Raw genomic sequence first — 23,522 nt, forward strand, 5'->3', positions numbered from 1 at the left:
GAATCCTCTTATAAAATTTTTGTGTTTAAACTTCTCTACCGTCTGGCACTTTTATCTTGTTTTCTTTTTCTCTTTTTAAATTCTCAATAAACTTACTTTCAACACTATATTTGAGATAGATTTTTAAATGTAATTTCTGAAAATCGGCACATCCTTTTGAAATTACAGTATCACAAACATATGTACGACTCATACTATATTGTCAAATATTATCCTACCTTTTAAACGAGTAGAAAGATGTGATATGTTTTCAAAGAGATCCCATTAAAGATTACCAGTAGGTTTAACTTAAAGAACCCACCGGGTTGGCCTAGTGGTGAACGCGTCTTCCCAAATTAGCTGATTTGGAAGCCGAGAGTTCCAGCGTTCAAGTCCTAGTAAAGCCAAGTTATTTTTACATGAATTTGAATGCTAGATCGTGGATACCGGTGTTCTTTGGTGGTTGGGTTTCAATTAACCACATATCTCAGGATTGGTCGAACTGAGAACGTACAAGACTACACTTCATTTACCCTCATACATATCATCCTCATTCATCCTCTGAAGTATTATCTAAACTGTAGTTACCGGAGGCTAAACAGGAAAAAGAAAAGGTTTAACTTAAAGAATTCGTCTTTGCTTTCGGTTAATCGATAAATCTGTATTTCCTTTCCGCCTCGCATGCTTTTAATGAATAAATAGTAATAAAATATTAAATGATTTATTAAGGATTGGTACTAAGAAAGGAGAAGGCAATATAACAAATTTTAAAAGTCAGTAAATTTTTGTCAGTAAAATTACAAAAGATGGAAACATTCAGGTGAAGATCAAGAGAAATCCGGCACAAATAACGAAATAAAAAATTTCTTATAAAAAGAATTTGCTGTTATGTAAAATATAACCCAAAAAATTAGAAAAAAAAATCTTATAGCTAGGTATGTTAAGAGTAGTACTTTTTAAATTAATTTTAGGTCTATGGTGTTACATGACGATTTTAAAAATGAAATGCGTTTTCACAAATTTCTTTTATTTAAGAAATATTTAAGTAATCCATGTTCTGTTAATCTTATAGCAGATAGAAGTATAGAAGGGTAAAAATTGTGAAAAAAAAAACAGAAATTGGAATATATAAAACAGTTAACACGGAATCTAAAATGTTGAGATTAAACGAATTGAACAGAATAGAAAGAAATGAAAAATAACATCAAACAATCGAAAATAATAATCGAAACACTGACGACTCAAAAAAAAAAAAAAAATGTTTACTAAAAGAAATTTCAACATACGAGTAACTTGTTAAGAGAGGGTTCAATGACTGATTTAAATTTCGGATAAAACTCAGAAAATTTACATGGCACATCCCATTTAGGGAGAGTTATTTGTAAAACAGGTTCTATATAAATTTCTTCAATCGTTGCATTTAAAGTAATTATTTTTATTTCTACTTATTACTAGAAACAAAATAAATAAAATATTAGGTAAGAAAACATAATTACGATAAAATGTAATAAATTTTCTATTAAATGACGTACCACATTCTCTTTGATTTATGAACCGGACAACTGACTTTTTAAACCAGTTTTTTGAGTTCAACTCGACTAAGAAGTGTTCTGTAATAAAACTTGTATTATAATAATAAATTCATTGTAACTATTTATTATTAGATTGTAGGTTATGTATTTATTACTAGGATATTCTAGACTGTAAATTGAATCTCATTTGTGGTAGTACACTTTTAGAAGTTAACTACAATCCATCATGCTATAAGGAAAAGTAGTAAAATTCTCTATAATCGCTGAAGTTTATTGCAAAATTCTTAATTTTGAAGTTATCTGTCTGTAATAATTTTAATAATTACTATGACATAAGGTAGACAGATATTAGTTTTTAAGTATAGGATCATCTTTCATAAATTTATTTATGTAGCCTACGTGTGATATAAAAATATTTCTTCTAATTAATCATCAAAATTGTATATTTATATATATACACAATGCTGTTAAAAAAATATACGTGCATCAATATAAAGAAAAATTATGCTATCAAATTCTCTACCACAAAGTAAAATTCTTATTGAAATATTATGTGAAATAAAATGTTCACATAATAATTATTCACGTAGGTAACACATAAGTAAAAACACTATTATTCTATTATTATTTAACACTATTATTCTCACAACCATGAGGATAACGAACACAGGAATGATCTAGGGGCTCCTTCCCCCGGATAATTATAAATTATCTTTTTTTTGGAGAGTAGAGTTGCAGGAGGAAAACTAGGAAGGTTTATATTAGCTTTTAAACTGCAGTATTGAAAATTAAGCGGGTAGATAAATTTTGAAGTGAAAAAGTTATGAAAGGAATCATAGAAAAAACCCAGGGGTATATCCTTAATAGAAGAACTAGTTTGTGGTTTATTATATTAAGATAACGAGGTTTAAATAAAATTTGAAAAAAGCATAGGTTGCAAAGTTCTAGGAAAAGACGAAGCGCATGTATAAAATAATTGATTCAAAATGTTTATGAAAATAGATACTTGAGTGCAGAATAGGAAGGAATGAAGGAACCATGAAACCAGTCATGAGGGAGGAAAAATTAATAGAAAATATATAGTAATTATGAGTATACGTATAAGAAAATGACGTAACATATTTTGCTTAAATCCCCTGAATTCTTGAATTTATTTTATTTTTGAAATAACGATTTAGATATTCCTCGTAATTAACGGAAAGTATTTAGAAATAAATCCGTAAAGAAATTTACACAGTCCAACGCGTATTACAATAAACAGTACTGGCACAAATAAAAATCTATATACTAATTTCAAATTGAAAATAAAGCGCAAGAAAGAAAACATATTAAATAAAAAAGAAAAAGAAAATACGAGTAATTACAAACTACTTTACTCGTAACATTAACAATATGAAAAGTACCATTAAATTAAATATTTCATTAAATGGGTGTATAGGTTAAAAAAGAAAAACATACGAACTCGACTTAACAACTCCTAGTGTTGTTTAATGAAAGATATAATTTGTAATTTTTTTTTACCTACATTACTGCTAAAATTTGTGGTTAACGTTAATACACTTATGCAAAGTAACAGGAAAATGGCGGTGAAATGTTTTTCAACATACTAATGTTACTAAAATTAATAGTATTATTTGTCATTTTAAATTACAATAAGTTTTTTAAATTTAGAAAAATATTTTTTCTTGATTATTTATTTATTCATAAATAGAATATAGGTATTATTCCAATTACAGTTACAGTTAGTGATTAAATATCAATTTTGACAAGACTGACCGGAAATGGATTTTTGAATCTATCAGAAATTGGTTTAGAATTTTCGGTTCGAACCTAGAATTTTCCGTATCGAAGCTGTATATTATTTATAATTATATATATATATATATATATATATATATATATTACTATGTATGTGTGTGTGTGTGTGTGTGTGTGTGTGTGTGTGTGTCTGTGTGTGTTTATTTATATGAATACGTTACAATCCGTTTTACAGGTCCACATAGGAGTATTACTTGCACTGGTATAAGAAGATCCATCCTTACATGACAATTTATCTTTTCAGTTACTGCTTTAGTTTTTTACTCGTATTTAATAGATTTGTGGAGATCACTACTTTATTAGAACTTTACTTATAACTAATTAGTATTTAGCGTTATGAGATTAATTAAAGTAGCACAAATAATTAAGAATTAATTAAAAATATATTTTTTAATTTTGAAAGAAAGTCCTAGAAACATTAAGTTATTTGGTGCACTCAAACTTTTACTAATTTTTAGACATACATTAATTTTAACACAAATACGAGTATTATGAAAAAAATTTACCGAGTCATAATTAGATGCTGAAAAGTATAACCATTTTTTTGTTTCTCTAGATTATTAATTTTTTTTTAATTCGATATTTAATCCAAATAGTTCGTGGAGCGACCAAAACGTCCTGAAAATTATTTGAAACGACTCAAGGTAATTTAATGATTACCATTTATAAAAATAGTATTTTATATATCATCTGGTATAACTCAATATACCTTCTACGTAACAACTGTGTAATCGTTCCGTAAATCTTCCATTACTGTTAACGTTAGAGGTCATTGAAAAGGAAATTAAAATTAGCGCGCAGTAATAATTTAGCGCTAATTAATTAATTAATTAGCGCTACTGCGACAGTAGCATTGCAACAGTAATAATTGAAGAACATAAGAAAGAAGCCGTAATAAGAAAGGGAGTCCGACAAGGATGTTCCCGATTTCCGTTACTTTTTAATCTTTACATGGAACTAGCAGTAAATGATGTTAAAGAACAATTTAGATTCGGAGTAACAGTACAAGGTGAAAAGATAAAGATGCTCCGATTTGCTGATGATATAGTAATTCTAGCCGAGAGTAAAAAGGATTTACAAAAAACAATGAACGGCATAGATGAAATCCTACGCAAGAACTATCGCATGAAAATAAACAAGAACAAAACAAAAGTAATGAAATGTAGTAGAAATAACAAAGATGGACCGCGGAATGTGAAAATAGGAGGAGAAAAGATTACGGAGGTAGAAGAATTTTGTTATTTGGGAAGTAGAATTACTAAAGATGGACGAAGCAGGAGCGATATAAAATGCCAAATAGCACAAGCGAAACGAGCCTTCAGTAAGAAATATAATTTGTTTACATCAAAAATTAATTTAAATGTCAGGAAAAGATTTTTGAAAGTATATGTTTGGAGTGTCGCTTTATATGGAAGTGAAACTTGGACGATCGGAGTATCTGAGAAGAAAAGATTAGAAGCTTTTGAAATGCGGTGCTATAGGAGAATGTTAAAAATCAGACGGGTGGATAAAGTGACAAATGAAGAGTTATTGCGGCAAATAGATGAAGAAAGGAGCATTTTGAAAAATATAGTTAAAAGAAGAGACAGACTTATAGGCCACTTACTAAGGCATCCTGGAATAGTCGCTTTAATATTGGAAGGACAGGTAGAAGGAAAAAATTGTGTAGGCAGGCCACGTTTGGAATATGTAAAACAAATTGTTAGGGATGCGGGATGTAGAGGGTATACTGAAATGAAACGACTAGCACTAGATAGGGAATCTTGGAGAGCTGCATCAAACCAGTCAAATGACTGAAGTCAAAAAAAAAGCGCTAATTTGCTTATATTATCATGTGCAAGATGATAATTTGGCTGAAAGTAATAAATTGTTAAAATTACTGAAAAGTTTTTAGATCCCAAAAATTTATTACATTATCCTCAATATTGGTGGGAGCCCTTTAAATTCCGACCTTGTCAGTGCTTAAATGAACAATGTTAATGTTGTATACATGTTGCTTGTTTATTTTAATGCACTTTATTTTTTAGTTCTATGTTAGTATGCTACTTCTTCTAATACGCTATAATTTCTTTGTTGATTTACAAATAAACTCTCTGGTTTATTTATTTCCATCTCGATATTTTGCATTTTGGCGGAAACGTGTTGTAATCGGTTACCTTTTTATTTCTTTATTGTATATATTTGTCACTGTTTTAGATAATTTTTTCATACGAATTCTACATACTTTATATTCGTACATACTAAAATTAAAATAAAAATATTTTTCCACTTTTCCCTTTAAATTCTCTAACAAAATATCCTAATCTGTATTTAGTATGCCGCAATTCTAAATTTATAATAAAAAATACAATCAATTTTTTTTCTACATAAAACAAGGTTATAATTGCAAAAATAATTTACTTTGTATTCTCACTAAGAGCTATAAACTATTGAAATTAGAAAGATGTAACCAACGCTTTTGTTTTGAGTGTACATATGCAATGGAGTGAAAGTATAGGGAATGTTAATTCTAACTCGTACCTCGAAGTGTGTAAATAACTTGATTTTTCTTTGTAGAGAATTGAAAACAAATATACATATTTAAAGAGGAATAGGTGTTAGAGTAAAATCTTATTGACCGAGTAGAAGTTAAAAGTCAAATATAAGTAGTAACGTGTTTCTCACTTCTAAATATATAAATCTAATGTTTTACAGAAATAAATTTAAAGTCATAAAAAAACCTATATTTTTAAACCTTGAGAACATGATAAATTTAATGAATTACGACATTATTAAAACTGTAGAAGGAATAGACAAATTTTCATTATAGTGTATATACTTTCTGCTATAACCTGGTGTTGCAGCATCGTAAAAATAATCTTAAGTTATAATTTTGAGTTAAAATTATCTGTCTGTTTGTGCTGGGTGAAGAAGTGTATTAAATAAAAACTGTGAATCGTTTTTTATTTATTTTTTATCTCATTTATTATACACAGTTGTGATCCTTCTTATTACGACTAAAAATTACAAATCAATTAAACCGTTTTTTAAAAACTGTAGAATTTTTAAATCAAAGTAAATGTTTGGTTTTGTGCGATGAAGGTAAAATTGTAATGATAAAAACTCTGACTTCGGTTTAGAAATAATTACTTTTTACAAATATTTGAAGAAAAATATTTGATTGTGCTGCTCCTATCCTGCTCCTGACTCCCAAGGGAACTGGGTACCCTACTGCTTGGAGGAGGCATTAAACTATCCTCCGATTGAAGTTGTTATTTTGTACAGTGGATCTTCGATGGATTGTCCTTTCTCAATATCTGACACTTTTCTTTAACCATTTCTCATTTTTTGTTCTATGGATGTAGGTCTAAATCCACGCCGAGAATTTTGAGACCAGTTTATTGTGAGGGGCTGTTTTTTGAACTAATCAGGAGACGTTTTCCTTTATGGTGATGCATTATTACTATAACCTATTGGCCTTAGTGAAAAATTTTTGAAAACCCATTTTCTTTTTTATTGCAGCCAATATGTTACATTTTAGCAAGTTCCATTTCCATCCTTACATGACAATTTATCTTTTCAGTTACTGCCTTTGTTTTTTACCCGTATTTATTAAATCTGTAGAGATCACTACTTTATCAGAACTTTACTTATAACTAATTAGTATTTAGCGTTATGAGATTAATTAAAGTAGCACAAGTAATTAAGAATTAATTAAAAATATCATTTTTTTTAATTTTGAAAGAAATGTTTATTATCTTGGTCACTCTTATAAAATACTCAAAACAAAAATAGCAACAATACCATTAATAATAGAGATTGTATAACTTTTACGTTGAATTAAATTTAATAAAATACGAAGCATTTGAAAGAGGTTATAATATAAATGACATTAATCGTTGACAGTTTTAATACCGGACGTACAAAAAAAAGAACATCGGGATTTTAATTATAGTAGCTCTTGGATAAGATGTACAGTGGTAGACTCAAAGAATAGAAAAAATTGTTTAGTTGCGCACCTGGCCGTAAATTGATTCCCTAACTTTCCTAATATTCTTTTTTGTACACTAAATTTTCATACGCACCTATACTTGGCGGCCCAGCCGGTGTACGAGTTTGTGACGTCACGAGCAGACTGCGAATTACTACTCGGTCTGAAAACATAAACTCGGCGTATCAAATCGAAGTACTACTTATTATCACTTATTACTTATTATCTATTTATTACCGCGTATAACTATCATATTTACATTTACTAATTATAAAGAATATGTAATTAATTCTTTTATAGCCTTTATTTGTACTTAATTATTAATTTTTAATAATAAGCCAAAGCTTACTTGATATAACGTTCTGTCATTTCATCTATCAGTGGTTCCAGTTTTTCATACTCTTTTTCAATATTTATTTTTACGTTTTCACAAGAGGGTTTTCAGTCAACTTCATTCATGGAATTAATTTTCTCCGTAGTTAATTTTTCAATTTTTGTGAATGAAAATGTTGTGTTATGACTCGCCACATGTCTTTTTACGGCTGACCATACCATCTCGATCGGATTCAAATCAGAGTCTAAGAACACGATGCCCATGTTTTTTCAAAAGTTCAAGTGATATTTTTGAACTTTAGTTTTTGTAACTTTACTAATTCATTTAACTGTAGTTTCAGCATTTTTGAACTGCAGGGAATACCGGTTTTCTCCATCCAATCGGTCATATCTTTTATTCTGGAGTTAGAATTTGGCGCTTTATCAATACCTGTACTGTGATAAGGGGAGTTATTAACTACTACTGACATTAGTGGAAGACTTGGAATCAATTTTTCACGCGCCCATTTCATGAAATCGTCTGTATTCATGTTGTCATGATAGTGGCCACTTTTCGAACTGGCTTTCCAAGTTAGTAATGCGTTCGGAATAAAACCGATTTCTCCTCCAGCATGAATTACTATTAAACGGTCACCTTTATTAATCGCTACAAAAAGTCTCTCAAAAATACCATCAGACCACGAATTTGTCGAACATTGCGAACTTAAAATGTACGTTTCATTCAAATAAACAACTGTAGCACTGCTTTGTCCGTAGTTAGCCATCGCCTGCAAATATCCAATTCTCTTCCACCTGACATCGGATTTCTCAATTAAAGGTTTTGTTCTTGATATTTCACAACCACTAGCAGTTCTTTCTTCGCATTTTTGAATGCCAATTATATGTTTGTCATCAGTTAATCTACCTAATATTAGAGATTATTATTTCATAAAATCATAAACATTATACATAATTTCATGTACTTGATTCCTACGTTTTTTTTCTTAACTATGGATTTAAATTCTGCCATAACAAACCGCACTAATACCAGACGAACAAAAATAATATATTAGAAAATGTTTGCGAAAAACAATGAATAATTATGAAATAATATGACCGCACAAAAATGCTATCCGTAACCTTTACTGAACACGATATTAACTGGACTAAATTTTATTTCTTTACACACACATTGTATACTACGAATGACGGATCTAAATATAATCGTGACAAAAGACATCATTTCTAACTGCATGTATAAATTTTTGTAGGGCTGTACATAATACCAATCAGTGCATTAGTCATTGGTTAAAGAATTGTTTTTGTTTACAAGATTTAGTCATTAAGAATTTTTATATATGTAATCAACTCAAGTGGAAAGAATTGAACACACAACAACATAAATGTATTATTTGGGCACCTGTAAGTCGAAAAATGAAATAAAAATAATAATTACGCAAAAAATTAATGTTTTGGAAAACAATAATGTAATGAGATGTCAGAATGTGACGTCACAAGGTCGTAGATTCGCTAGAGCAATTATACCAGTATCTACAAAAGACTTTTTCTTTAAAAAGCCCATTGTTTCTGAACAAGTCAATGTGAAGAAAACTCTATCTCCCACAAACTGACATCACGCATGATGAATTATTGAACTGAATAAAAACTTCTTAAATTAACCTTCGTTTATTTTTTCAGCCATTTTTAATTATATTGAAATTAATCACTTTAGTTCAACAGAAATATATATATTTTTTAAAGACCATTATTATTATTGTTACACTTTTTTCTAATTTTTTAGATACTATTGTTTAAAATATTTTATGTTCGTAAACTTACAAATTACTTTTGAAGTTAATCTTTTTTTACGCGGTTTAAAAATTGTTTTGAGAATAAAAGAAACTGATTAAAAGTATTTTTATGTTTTCACTTTTAAAATTGTACTTTTTTTGGAGTTTTATTACATATGTAATAAATCTTTTTTTTAAAACTTGATTAGAAAAACCTATAGCTTTTTTATAAAATTATTTAAAAATGTTTTTATTATTCCTTTTTTAATTTTATTTATTTATCAGTAAAATTAATAATTTTACTGACACAATTACAATTACTGACACAGCGAAGCGTGGCACATTGTGCCACGCTTCGCTGTGGTAGCATGGATGAGAAATGAGAAACAAAAAAAAGCATAAGTTTCATAGAAGTTTAATTTTGCAATACTTGTGGATATACAATTTTTTTTTCCACTGTCAGCGTAGATATAAAGGCTATCTGGTTTGCCGACTCGGGAACATGCAACATACAGTTGTCCATGTGAGAATCAATCCGCATCTAAATCTAAACCACACAATTCTAAAGATTGACCTTGAGCTTTATTGATTGCGACTGCAAATGCCAATCGAATTGGGAATTGCAATCTTTTAAATTAAAATGGTGTATCGGTCGGGATTATGGGTATTCGAGGAACGAGGACATCTTCACTTTTGAAAGGCCCCGTTAAACGTTGCTTCCACTACGTTATTCATCAATTTCTTAACTGCAAGTCGCGTGGCGTTGCAGAGTTTTGGCTGATTAATATTCCGCAACAGGATAGTTGTCATTTTTTGATCCAACCGTTGCTAGAATCAATGTAATGAGGAATGTTTTCCCAGTTCCTCCTGGCGCATCCAAGAAGAAGGTCCCCCCAACTCCGTCATTTATCATTTGCATTATGCGATCATAAATGCCTTTCTGTTCACGCGTTAATTTGGGAATGTTTGATTGGACATATGACTGAAGATCACCGATGTTGTAACTCTGTTCACGGCGTAAATCCACATCAAATGAAGCAATCGCAGCTCGGCTGGGTGCTGGCATTCCCAATTGACTAAGAACTTTATTTGCAATAGCTAAGCACTTGTCTTCAATATTTATCAATGCTTCGTTGTAAATGCCTTCTGTAAATTCTACGATCATATTGGTATTTTCTAGGCGTACTCTATGCAAAATATCCTCATCCATTTGCGATCGATATCTTTCCCGTAACTCTGTGGGAGATGAAGTGAAGCAAGCGGTCAATATAATTGCGAATAATGCGCGAATTTGGTTTGGATGTGCAGTGTTGCACGCGTCATTAATACATATATCCCACTGTTGGTCGTTTTCTAATAAATTCAGAGCTTGGTGAAAGGCGCAGCTCAATCACGACACGATCACACAAAAGTACCTCGATTAAAGTGAATATTTAATTCAGATTGTATAATAATCTGAATCAGATGCAAGTAGATACGTTTTTTTTTTTTTGTTAATAAACAATGTAATTGGGAACAGGTATTGTTTCACATGTGACTGCGGTTGTCGTTAGCTAGTATGGCGAATGTTCCCCTCGCTTCCGGCAGATGGCGCGGTCACTTGTACATAACTGACCGTTAAAAAAACTGTTTTCTTGCGGTCGCGGGTATGTGACTGATGCGAAAAATAGATAAAGCAATCTTTGATGCGGGTTATATATCGTGCTAAAATTTGAGCTCAATCGGTGCAGAACATTTTGAGTTTTTGAAGCGTACACAAACGAACTTAACATCTTTATATATAAAGATTTGTGAGCAGCGAAAAAAATCCCTTAAGACGTGCGAAAAAACACATCATTTTAAATGCTTACAAAAGCAGAATAATCAAACGGCGTTGATTTCAGATGTTAATAAACTGCTAACGTAAGTAGAAGATGTGCTGCTTCAGTGTACAAGTGATTCTCGAGTATGAATCTACTATTGAATTACGGTCTCCAAAGAAAACAAAACCCCGCAGGTCAATCGAGAAAAAGGTGAGATTTTGATAAAAACGCGATTCGCAAAAAAATTACACGAATTTGAATTATTTAGAAATAGTTTAGTGGTGAATTATGTCCTTTGGAAGAGAATTCAGTTATTGTCTTCGACAACGCTTCTTATCATTAAACGAAAAGAATTCCAGCCGTGTTATAGAAAAACAATGATATCAAAATGCGGCTTAGTTCAAAAGAAATAATTTTTGAAGAGGTTTAAGTTAATGTTCAATCATTGCAAAGGGTTTCGCGTATTAAAAGTAATTATAGTTCGTATAAAATTGGTTTGACACACAACGCCATATTGGTAAGTCGTGTTTTTATTCGGTTCCTAACGAATATGTTTGCCGGCCTCCGTGGCGCGAGTGGTAACGTCTCGGACTTTAATCCGGTGGTTCCGAGTTGGAATCCCGGTCAGGCATGGCATTTTCATACGCTGCGGTTGTCCTTCCTGGTGGCTTTTTTTTTTGTTTTGGTGTTTTTTTTTTTTTTTTTTTTTTTTTAATAAAATACAGATGTTTTGGTTGTTAAATGTAATTCAAAGAAATTTGTTACTTAATCAGTTGTGATTTTATTTACATTGGCAATGGCCAATGTACATTGGCAATGGCCAATCACAAAGAGCCCGTATTGTGATTGGTCGTTGTGTTTGACAGCGGCCATCTTGCATTGATCTGATTGGTTTTCCTTTGTTTACATTTCCATCTGATTTATTAGCCTCTTATTTATTAAAAAACTGTACAAATTAAAAATAGATAGATAGATTTATTAAAAATAGATGAAAACAATCTTTGATGCGGGTTATATATCGTGCTAAAAATTTGAGCTCAATCGGTGCAGAAAATTTTGAGTTTTTGAAGCCGTACACATATAAACTTAACATTTTTATATATATAGATATATACAGGTATAAATATAAACTCAATCAACTGAAATGAACAACAAATAATACAGTCTTGTAAAAAAGGTGTTAACTAGCTATTCATTTTCGGATTGTATCTATAAAAATTAATATAAATATTCTATGAAAAATGACGAGATTCCCGCTTGGTTCTTTTCCTGACTGCTATTTTGCAATTTTTATAAAAAATGAGCATTCCGAGATGGCTTGAGGGCTCATTATAATATCTGGTGAATAAGTTTACATCAGCATTCTTTAATAAATAAAAAAATTACGTTGTAAACACGTTCACGAATTTCAAAATGTTGGCTAGTCAAGTTTTATAATTTTTTACATTTCTGTAATCGTTAGTTTGATCAAAATACGTTTTATTAGCTAAAATGTTAAGTCTTTCATTACATATAAAATGCCATCTTACTTTTGAAAACAATCGAGTTATTACAGAAAATTGGTTACATAGTTTTCAACCAGAATTAATCTGCACTGCTACTCAGTTTAATTTGAAAAAGTTTGACCTTTTTCATGCTTTCGATATTAAATAACGAATAATTAAACTTAATGTATATAAACTGATTTGTAAATCATTATTTATATTGCAAAATGGCGCTCGTTTATTTATTAAAAAAAGTGAAATAAATTAAAATACTAATTATTAAAAATAAACAGTTTTCTGCTATTTTATAAGTTCCGCTGTTAACAATGACTAAGTGAAACTTATTTATCATAATAGGAAAAAATGAAATTTAATATATTCTACACGATTACAATAAACAGTAGATTTATTTAAAATTTAAATTTGAACAGGATTTAAATAAAATAAACATTAAATAAATAAATAATAACACAACAGTTTTTACTTTAAATTTTTCCTTAAGCAAATGTTCAAGATGGTCTCCATCAGTGGCAGTACACTGTAGCAACCGACGATTTTAAGATTATCTCACTCTTAAAAATTCTTTGCATACCTGTGATAGGTCGAAAATCTCCTTAAATTCTTTGCGAAAGATCTTTTACACTGAACATCGGTGCATTGTAAACCATACTTTTTACTTATGAAATACATCGGTTTGATTTAAATATGAAATCTCAAAAATATCTGTTGTTTTTATAGCAGCGAATTTTACGCGCCAGGCTATCAATCCTGTACGACTAATTCAACTGTAAACTCATGATCGTTTTTATTCTTCTCTTAAATCCAGATGTTAAAATTTCATTCCCGTGGCCGTTGTCTAATCCCATACTTTGCAAGAAACCAAGGTATCTAAAGGTCGCTACGCCCTGTAGCTTTCCTGAAAGCAGGAGGATTCAGAGTCAGTTCTTCAACTTGCACCCATTGACAGTTCTTCAACATATCCGACATTTATTCAGACCAAGCCTCATTCATATGAATGAGGCTTTATAACATTGGTGTTTGGTGCTTTATAACATCCGTATTTAACTATACTGACCTGATTATAATTAAAGTACTAGAAACCGTTACTGATAGACTGAACTCGGGTATGTAATGAATTCAATCCCAAGAATCTCAAGTAACTCCTCGAGTTACCAAAGTAACTCAAAGCATTGCTTCCTATATGTCTTAGTGGATAGATATACCAATCAATTTCGGTATTAGCTTTATTCGGAGTACAGTTGGAGACATGTTTGCTTCTTATATATAATCCTGTTCAAAAAATCAATGATAACAGCCAGGAGCGTGGCTCAAAGTCAATATATACTATATATGTCCATATATGCTCTTTAAATCTTCATATGTCTGTAGTTCATCAGTTAATACATCTGTAATGCATTGGCCAGTCACTACTGTCACCGTAAGAGCACTAAGGCAAGTTTGAGGACAAGTCATACAGTTATTACATAGACGTATCTTGTACGTTACTAGTTACTAAACAACTCAAGCATCCTTTAAGGGTATTCTCTAATGGTGCCATGATATTTGCAGACCACCGATTGGCAATGAGCAATGATCTGCTTTGATCTAGAATATTCTGTACCTTGTTGAAGGAAGCGCTCAGTCATTGTAACTGAACGATAAAATGCAGTGGGTTATATCGGTTTCCATTTTTATGATTTGTAGTTGGGAGCAACAAAGATATTCATTTACAAAGTTCGTTTAAACCGTTTCCACATTTCACAAGGTTAGCTTTTGATAATCAGGCGAACACTCGTCGTAGGTAGTCCAGATAGCTGGAACTAAACCACAGAGATAAGGCGCAGTTGCTCCCATCCTCAGAAATCTCATATTTATATGTTCCAGTGTTCGTCAACCAACTCATCGACCTAGGCTGTAATTCATGCTCTTGGAATAATGAATGCAAAGTAGTTTAGATACTAACTTGACCACAGGTGTATACCGGTTCCGTTGTGTGACCACTAAAGTGGATTATAAGAGCTTTCAAGATGAGAAATTGCAATTACTAATAACTTGAGATACCCCAATCCAAGTACAGAACTGGATCTATTAGAGTACCTCACTCACCACCCTTTACAAAATTAAAAGTCTTCCGTCAGCCATTAAAACTTTCCCTTAGCTTTTGTTAATGCTATTATTTTTGTTCTTATTGTATTATTATTATCATTTTGTTATTACAGTTTGTCGGCTCCCAGCTAAGAAAAATATCCAGAACAAGCGGAATTGTGAAATTTTGAAAAGACGTTACTGACATTGTGGTTAAAAATAGGAAAAAATAATAATAAGGAGGTAGGTGGTTATTGTATAAATTAATTTATGTCGATGACAATTTGACTGTATGTAGTAAATTATTGTTATTGACGTTAGTAGTAATGATAAATAATTCCATTTTAAATATAGGCAGACTCGTAATATTGCAAAAGTATGTTACTAAACGGTGATCGATTTGCAAAATTAAAATTAAATGTTAAGGTTGATTTTAGTAAACTGGAGTAATTTATTTTAAAATTAAATATTTTTAAAGAATAAAAAAAGAGAAATTGACTTCAGAGTATCTGTATAAGTTGTGTTCGAGCGTGCGTGTATATAGTGTTCAGTTAACTTTGTTGGATAAGTGTATAATTGTAAAGGTGAACTTTTTTGTTAGTCGTGTAAGCTGTTATACTGTTATTCCTTTTAATTTTATTATTTATAAATATTATTTTTTGAAAAAATAATACTCCAAGCACATTTTTATAATAATACCTGACAGACGTTGTCCTGACGCGGCATTATTCTGTAATAAATGCACACACATAAATATAAGTAACTTAATTAAGTTAAAATTAGTAGGAATGTGTTCTAAATTTCGTTAAAATGACTATTAGTATGATATTATCAGTTTGTGATTATTGTATTATTGTAATGGGTTTATTGATTAATTATGTGTAGTATGGTTATATTTATTTTCACTAAATATTGAGATGTCTGATGAAAATTGAATTAAAAAATCGAAATGTCGTAAAATTAATGATTAGTTAATTAATTAATAAATTTTCATCCACATTACTACTAATTTTCACTTAATATCATTCTAAAAAGTACCTCCTACATATTTTTTTTTTTTATTTAATAATTTTGATGTTTCATAACCATGTAACAGCTTAATTAATCAATTAATAAAAAAAATTAAAGCACTGTAAAAAAGCAACGTAGTTAAAATTTTAGTAGAAATTTTTATCATTTTTCTCATTCTTTATTTTAGCATCTATTTTACCAAATTTTAAATATTGTAAATTAAAAATAATTTTAGAAAACTTTTTATAAAATTAATCAGCTAAAACATTATAAATTCATTTTTTAAATATACTTTAAACTATATTATAAGTAACTTATATTTTAATTTTATAAATGTTATAATTTATTTTACAAACTTAAATTTTTATTTTCAAAGAGCCGTTCAGTACTTTAGAAGTTGCATAGAATCAAATGAGAACTGACAATACAAATTTGTAGGTTAAGTTGATTGTTATTGAATGCACGTGTATACAACATTAAAATTCATGAAAAATCATGTAAAATACTCAATTCAATACTGCACCTTACAAATTTACACAATGTACATTTTTTAATTAAACTTTAAAACGTTATTTCAATAAATAATAATATAATATAATATTCTTCATAAGCGCGTAATTCTAGCAATTCTCGGCAATGCTTCGCTATTGCTAGATCTGAGTATACATACAGATTAAATGACAACAATTGAAAGTTTCATAAAACCTTAAAAAACTGAACATTAGCAATTTAACAAAATTTAACCTTTCACTTTATAAAAGTCAGAATGTAAATAAATCCAAATGGCAAAACAATATCATCACCTATCGGATTTAATTCACACCACTCTCTAATCACAGCATTCGGTGGAAAATAATTTTTTAACGAAAAGTGTTGTGGCTGCAAAATCATTACAATTAATACTGAACATTAAGAAACTTACAAAACATTACGGAACCTTATAAAATTTCACCTTTAACTTTATAAAATTCGGAATGTAAATAAATTCAATTGTCAGAACAGCACTACCTATCGGATTTAATTCAAACTATTCTCTAAACACAGAAGTCCGTTACAAATACGAATTTTAATGTAAGAACAACACTAAGCTACAACGCAAGTAACTGATATGCGAAAAAGCAACAAAATAAAAAAAAATTCCTAGAATCCGATCGCAGCACCAACTACCTTTGGGTTTGACTGATAAACCAAAAATTAAAAAAAAACTTCTAAAACGCGATCGCAGCTCTGCCTACCAGACCCACACGCTGCCTACCGGACCCAATTGTGAACCTTAACCATCCCAAGTTCAACAACACATAAATAAATTTAAAAAACATTTTCACATCAATACTGTACCTTACAAATTTGCACAATGTGTATTTTTTAATTACACTTTAAACATTATTTCAATAAATAATAATATAATATAATATTTCTCAATACGCGCACAATTCTAAACGCGATCGCAGTGCTGCCTACTTGTTACTTAATCAGTTGTGATTTTGTTTACATTGGCAACGGCCATATGGGCTCTTTGGGATTGGTCGTTGTGTTTGACAGCGGCCATCTTGCATTGATCTGATTGGTTTTCCTTTGTTTACATTTCCATCTGATTTATTAGCCTCTTATTTATTAAAAAACTGTTTTCTCGCGATTTTTTGTAACACAATAATAACACAAAATTACGAAATATTTTTCTCAATTTGATCGCAGCACCAACTGTCGGGGCAAACTAAAATTAAAATAGAATATTTTATCGAATATTCGATACTGCGATGGTAGCGCAGTCTGCCGGATCCAATGTAAAACATTCCAAAATCAACTACTTATAAATAAAAAATTAATTAAAAAACCATTTTCCAGTGGACCAAATTGTGAATCTAAATCATTCTCGAATCCCCTTGAACACACACAAAAAATTTCATCAAAATCGGTCCAGCCGTTTAGGAGGAGTTCAGTGACATACACACGCACGCACACAAGAAATATATATATAAAGATTAGTTTTAAAAGTAAAAATTTTGCGATCGGTTAAATAATTTTTTTATAATGTATGTATGTATATTTTGTAATATGCGTAAGTATGACTGAAATACCAGTTCCTGATTTTGGAAAGGTATACTTTGTTTATTTTTAAACTAGTTTCAAATATCATCTCATTTCTGTATTGAACTATGAATATTGAAATTAATCCCTCTACTGATATTTGTAAACTATATTTTGTAATCATGAACATACATATATCTATCTAATAGTAGTTACATACAATTAATTGCTTTTGTATAATTTTTATTTGAATTTATAGGGCACGTATAATTTTGTCTTAATTTTTATAAAAGCATTCACCACTTCTGGCAATCAATTAATAAATAAAAAAGAAACTTCATTAATTTAATAAATAAACGGTAATTAAAATACGAAACAATATTTACTAGATTATAAATAAATTGGTGGGAAATAGTAAGGTTTAGAAATTGATGATGTAATTAAAAAATGCTTAGGAGATTTGAATGAGTAGCCTATTATTTATCGGTTTAATTAACCGAGTCGATGCAATAGTAACATAACGCTTTAATCTAGTTATTCCTGACCGTAAACTAGGATTTCATATGTCAGCTGTCACTGTTGAAGAAGGTAAGAAAGTTATTTTATCTTTAAATGAAAAAAATATCCGTGAATTGATTTATTAAGAATACCTGAATACAGGTCGAAAAATAAGTTCACTTGTAAGTGTACTATAAATATATTTATTAAAGAATGTAATTTTTGGGGTATTTTAAAGATTGTAATATTTCGACCAGTTTATAAATCTGCTTTTCTGTTTTGACAGCACCGAATTGTCGGCAAATTTCATTGCTCCCAGTTGCAAATAAAATAATATTTGAAGGTATATACAAAGAAGGCTATAAATACGTTGAGGAGAAAGGATTTTTGGAGAACTGCCTATAGGTTTTAGAAAAACCTTGGAGGTTAATAAATTATCTATGAATTTTTTTAATTATTTAAATTTGAATTACTGATCCATATTATAATTTTATTTATTGAATTTTCAAAGGTTTTATATGTTCTTTCTCACAGGAAATTTTTGGAAACAAAAAACTATTCGGTTGGAGGGAAAAATGCCTTGATTTAGAAGTTATTGATTCAACTTCTTTATTATTATTATGCTTTTACGGCCAACATGGGACCACTTAAGTCAATTTTAGTTGGATCTTTTCTGAGAAAAGCGTGTTATTTTACTCTTCCGAGCTGCCCAGTATTTCTTCATCCGTTCAGATCTTGCTTTCTTTTCTTCATCCGTAAACACCCTCTTCGTTGTATTTTGTCTTTTGTTTAAATCTAATGCTTTTGTCTTTTAGCTTTGTAATTTTTCCAGTTTTATTCTGCAGGTCAGTCAGGGAAATTATCAATTCTTTATATCTTCTCTAATTTCTTTGATCTATCCAACTTCTAGCTTTTGGAACCAGAGCTTTTCAATGATATTTCTTGACAGTCTTGTTTCCGGTGTCCTTATGAAATGACCAAAGAAAGAGATTCTTTTTTCCGCATAGTATCAGTAACAGGCTCTATTTCTCGATACACCACCTCATTTGGCACAATCCACCATTGGCCTTCTTTTTGGTGTTTTTTATTGATATTTGGTTTTTTAGATATTTAAATTGTTTTACTATTTTAATTTTCTGATTGTTTACCGTAATGTGCTCTATTACCAGAGGATCTATGGCCATTAGTTCAGTTTTTTCGAAAGAGATATGAAGCCCTATCTTTTGTGCTAGGTTTTAAAGGCTCATGATTTGTGTTTTGGCTTCTTGAATATTATTTGCTAAAAGAGCGAGGTCATCTGCAAATCCTAGGCGATTTAGTGTGATGGAGTTTTTCTTAGTACCCATTTTTATATTTTTGGGATTTATTTCCTACCAACTTCTTTATAAAAGAAGATAAAAGTTAATGATTACTTTCATAATCATAAATCGCTTCGGTTCAGTACACCACAAATCTTGGGACTTCAATTGTTTTTAATCAGTAATTTGAATATATATTGAAAACTTTTTAAAAATACAGCTAATTATTTCAGTTAGCTAATAAGATTCTGCAAATTGTAGTTATTTCAAATACAATCACCGGGTATTGATAATAACGGCCATTAATAATCTGTTCTGTAATTATAATACATTACTACGTCGGGTTCATGATATCAGGGATTAATAACTAATGAACGTAGGACCATCTAAAAAGTCCCATGTCCCATCTAAAAAGTTTAAAATTACTGGTAAAATCCTACAGTTGTATATAATCGTTGCGTATCTTAGTAGTTATGTACATGTCCTGTTGTCAAACGTAAATCGGAATATAAATTTTGAGTATTTCAGTTGACAAACTTTTTCCTGTAATCGTATAGAAATTATCTCTTATCGCTTGCGTTCGGTGCAATGTAAAATTTATTATTTGTAATTCTTGTTTGTGTTCTGAGAACGACATATGATTTATTTGACTCTATTTTGAGGTATTTAATCATTGTGTTGGAACATGTTGGCTGGAAAAAATTCTTCTTATTCAGCAATACGTCATTAAACTGATACGTCTTTTAACTGAAGGTTAAATTCAGTAAAAATTTAGATAAATTTACGTATACTTAGCGTGCTCCTTTTTCCAATGGCGCGATTGACATTTACAATATTTATATGTAATTATTTTTTCTTAACATTATTTTAAAATTAAAAATGTCAACAAGTCCAAAATCCAAGTCCAAAAATCGCAACAAGTCCATATGTTGCGATTCGAGCTAAATGCAAGTACTGGTTTTGTGAGTGTTTGGTTCATCAAGTAACTCTGTCTTGTTATCGAATGTTCTTAGTTTCTACTAGTAAAGTAATTCTAATTTATGATTAGAATATCTGTCAAATTTAAAAAATTCGGTACTGTATGGGAACAGTGTGTTGCCGCAGCGTAGTGTCTACGAATGAATTAAAAAATTAAAAAATGCTCGCACAAGTGTTACGCACGACCGTTTACCGCCACAAATGAGGAAAACATTGAGCGTGCACGTTCATGGTTTTCTTAGACAGACAAGTAACTATTGATGAAGTGACACATCATCTGCAAATTAGTCACGGTTCTGCCTACGAAATCATCCACATCAGACTTGGGTTTCATAAAGTCCGTGCAAGATGGGTCCCAAAACAACTCACACAGTCGCATAAATAAACGCGCTTGGATATCTGCCAAAAACATTTGGATCGCTATGGTAACGAACGGGACATCTTCTTAGACAGAATCATCACTGGCGACGAAATACGGATCCATCATTACGAGCCGGAGAGTAAACGGCAGAGTATGGAATGGAAACATCCAAATTCGCCCTGCAAAAAAAAATTCAAGACCCAACCATCCGCAGGAAAACTGATGCTTACGGTTTTTGAGACTCACAAGGCCCAGTACTAGAAAATTATGAGCAAAGGGGCACGACAATAAACAGTGCACGTTACAGTGAGATGCTTACTGCCAAGCTGAAGCCTGCAATTCGAAGCAAACGCCGAGGACTGCTGTCGAAAGGTGTTGTGTTGTTGCACGACAATGCCCGTCCACAAACTGCTGCCCACACTGTTGAAACGCTCCAGAAACTCAACTTTGAAGTATTGGCTCATCCTCCGTATAATCCTGATCGTGCCCCTTCTGATTACCACTTGTTTGGTCCAATCAAAGAGGCAGTAAAGGGTCATCGATTTACCTCGGACTAAACGATGAAAGAAGCGGTGCATTCCTTTCTCGCAGCTCAACCGAAAACCTTCTTTTATGAGGGCCTCAGGAAGTTTGTGCAACGATGGACCAAGTTCGTTGAAATGCAAGGGGACTATGTTGAAAAATGATGTACATGTAAGTTTCTTATTTGTATTGCAATAAAATTTATAACTACATTGCGGATAATAATTGACTTACCCTCGTATATTGACAAGCAGAACAATCAGTTATAGCTAGAAGGTTAAGTAAAATATGATAAGTAAGTCGTACAGCTGCAAACTTCGTGTACTACATAAATCATTGAATGGGTTTGTTGGCGGCTACGTCTCTTCGCTTGTTGCAATAATTCCGAGTATTTGCATCCGTAAATATAAATTAAAGTTTGAACACTTTAAGCACTTAAAAACCTTTTTTTAATGAAGTTAATACAGCTGCTCAGGAAGCGGATTTTTTTTCAGTCAGGTCATCTGCTTTAAAATACTATTACAGACTATCTGAAAAATTGTCCTTTTTGTAGTGCATAAATATAGGTAAGATAAAGTAATTTAAAATAAAAGCACTTATACAAAGATATATGACCGTTTTAACGTGCTTGTTTCCCAGATTCTGGTTGTAATGGTATCAACAGTAAAAATGTCGGGTGGGTGGAAGAGCTACAAAAAAATAAATAAATAAAGGGCTATCGTTTGATACTATTAATTATGATAAATTATTAAAAAATTAAAACAAGTCTAAATGGGTAAAATTTTATTGAAATAAATATACTATTATTTTTCTATAGAATTCATGTGAGGTTAGGTAAGTAGGATAGTAGGAGTAAAAAATACCGCGTATTCAGGAGTCATTAATACCATGATGAAAGTAACAAGGTGTCGCACACCCAGCGTTGCACAGTGGCTCGTCCCAAAATCCTTTTCCCGCCATGATGTTTAAATTCGTTTATGCGGTTGGCGCACAAACAGAAGCAAGACATCAATGTGATTAAAGGCAGAATTATCAAAAACAAACAAACTTTTGAAACATAAAATAATAAAATTTATTGACGTATATGAAAATTGGCGTCGAAATGTGGATTTTTACTCTAATATTTATAAATAGGAAGTGCCGTACTCACGTGTGCGTGTATACGCACTTTCAAATAAATATGGAGTGTAGGTTTTTTTGTTTATTTTATATAAAATTTAATTGACTGTATGTGGAGTCGAGAATTATGATCTGAATGATTAATTTCGTTTATTTCTTAACAATATAATAATTTCTAATAATTTTTCTTTATAAACAATTTACCTTGAATTAATTATTAATGTACTATTAAATACAGAGCGGTTCAGAAAATAATTAACTTTAATTATTTTAATTCAAAATGTAAATATAATGGAAACATTTTATATGAAATAGAAAATAAAATAGTTTTCATTAACATAAAAACCAAAACCGACCCTTTTGCAATTGTTCTCTTTATTGCACGCGGTTTAAAATGGTTTACCTAGAAAATCCCTTGAATTTCATTTGACTGATTAGAAAAATATGTTTATTGAATATAAAATTATTTTTCACTAAACAACAACTTTTTATTTCAGTATTATAAAGTAATATTCATTTTGGTATCCGTAAAAAAATAAGTAATATCTCATTTTCCCGTGTAAATTAGATTATTAAAAGCAATTTCTTTCAAAAATTGTTTTGCGATAATATTTTTAATTAAACTAAAAAATCATCAATTCCGAAGATTGACCAAAATAAATAATATCAGATCTAAAATTATAAAATTTTGAAATATTTTATCTCCCATTTAGTTGATTTTCCATTTTAACAGCATTAAATAGTTTCACATAATAAATGGAAAATAATATTAGAAAAAAAAAATTTATGAGCATAAAAAAAAAAATTATTGGTGATTCGATACCGAACCCCACGAATAGCAAAAGGAGTCGTTACCATAGAGCCACACACGCTACACGAAGACTTTGTGTCAGTTGCACTTGATAAGATGTGTCCCCTGTTTGTTTGTTTAGGTT

At 30.5% G+C, this 23,522-nt stretch overlaps 1 protein-coding gene across 1 annotated transcript in view; it reads left to right on the forward strand.

The window, feature by feature from the left end:
- The window catches only part of LOC142325017 (acyl-CoA Delta-9 desaturase-like), a 68,391-nt gene that overhangs the window by 21,151 nt on the left and 23,718 nt on the right, over positions 1-23,522 (forward strand). The window contains exon 2 of the mRNA XM_075366301.1: positions 14,907-15,015. The gene's annotated coding sequence lies outside the window, so the exon portion shown is untranslated. The remainder of the gene's footprint in view (positions 1-14,906; positions 15,016-23,522) is intronic.

Source organism: Lycorma delicatula, chromosome 1, assembly GCF_047948215.1.
Source record: "Lycorma delicatula isolate Av1 chromosome 1, ASM4794821v1, whole genome shotgun sequence".
NCBI classification, from domain to species: Eukaryota; Metazoa; Arthropoda; class Insecta; order Hemiptera; family Fulgoridae; genus Lycorma; species Lycorma delicatula.